We start from the raw sequence: 1,725 nt of genomic DNA, 5'->3' as shown, positions 1-1,725 counted from the left end.
AAAATCTGAATTTGGTATTATCCCAATGAGAGAAGCTGATTTTGGTTATAAAGGTTTCCTGTCACAGCAGTGACCAGAGTCCACCATAAACTACTTTATCCTCCTTATTTACGAAGCTTCTGACAGTTTTCCAGCATTACATATGGAGGATGCTGCCGGATGACCCATCTGATACATAAATCACTAAATTAAGCACTCAGCCGTCACATCAGACGTTCTGGTCCACACTCCTTACTAGTGAACTACTGTGATTTATTTATACTCATATTGGGACTCAGTATTGGCAAGTACTTAAATTTAAGTAAAAATGTATTAAAGCATCCCTGTTTTTATGAAACATCAGTAACCTTATTGAGCTCCTCTGCTTTTCAGGGGAGCTGAGCTCCCCTTAGCTCCCCTGTGATTCCTGCCATGGTGCCGCTCATGTTCTGTTGTGCTTTAGTCTGTACATGTTGTAATGGAGGCAGAATTAATGTTAATTAATGCCTTCTACCTTCATACTTCAACATATTTAATATTTTCCAAGAATCTTTGAAGGGCAGAGTGTTTCACCATCCTGTTTTTAAACATAAAGGGTGGACATTTTTTTATTCTTTACTTTTGGCAGACTGAGTAAAAAAAGACGATTTTACTAAAATCTAAAACATCTATATTTAATATTTTCTATCACATATCTGTGCACATTTATCCATCCTTTCAGCAGAGAGCAGTTTAAACTACTTTTCCTCTGTAATAAACACAAACTGGCTGTCCGTCCACGCTGTTCAGGCCTGTTCAGGCCCTTCCAGACCATCCACGTCACTTCATTGTCCACTTTCAAAGCGGATCTTAAAACCTACTTTTACACTGAAGGCAGTGTGAAGTTCCACTGATGTGCAAGTGTTTTATTTTTCATCTGTCAAATAAATTGCTATTTTGTTAGCCTGAACATGCCCCAGAAGTCATCAACATGTGCGTACTCCCAGTGGATGCATAAAATATCTGGTTTTGTGGTACTCAGGACTGTTAGGCAAGACAAGGCAAATTTATTTGTATAGCAAATTTCATGCAAGACAATTCAAAGTGCTTTACACAAAACATAAAAACATTACATTAAAAAAATACAAGTGCATTAGAAAAACAAAGATTAAAAAAGATCAAATTCAAATTACAAAAAAAACAGAAGAAAAAGCTCAGATAAAGAAATAAAGTTAGGATTTAATTGTAAAAGAACCAGCTGAAGATCTGGATTTCAAAATAAAAGCTATTAAAATGCAGCAGACAACAGGTGGGTCTACAACCTGGATCTAAATAAACTGAGTGTTTCAGCTGATCTGAGGCTTTCTGGGAGTTTGTTCCAGACATGTGGAGCATAGAAGCTGAATGCAGCTTCTCCATGTCTGGTTCTGACTCTGGGGACTGATAAGAAACTGGATCTAGATGACCTGAGGGTTCTGGTAGGTAGTCTAAAGACCTCAGAGCTGGACTGATGTGATCCACTTTCTTGGTCTTAGTGAGGACTCAAGCAGCAGAGTTCTGAATAAGCTGCAAGTGTCTAATTGATTTTTTTTTTAGGTAGAACCTGTAAAAACACTGTTATAATAATAATAATAATAATATTAATAATAATAATAATAATAATAAATTTTATTTAAAAGCGCCTTTCAAAACACCCAAGGACACTGTACAAAGGAACAGCCGACTAAAGATTAAAGCTGGACCAGTTTTTTCAGGTCCTGCTGAGAC

Source organism: Melanotaenia boesemani, chromosome 2 (genome assembly GCF_017639745.1).
Source record: "Melanotaenia boesemani isolate fMelBoe1 chromosome 2, fMelBoe1.pri, whole genome shotgun sequence".
Taxonomy (NCBI): domain Eukaryota; kingdom Metazoa; phylum Chordata; class Actinopteri; order Atheriniformes; family Melanotaeniidae; genus Melanotaenia; species Melanotaenia boesemani.
The sequence above is the reverse complement of the archived record's forward strand: the minus strand, read 5'-3'. Positions refer to the sequence as shown.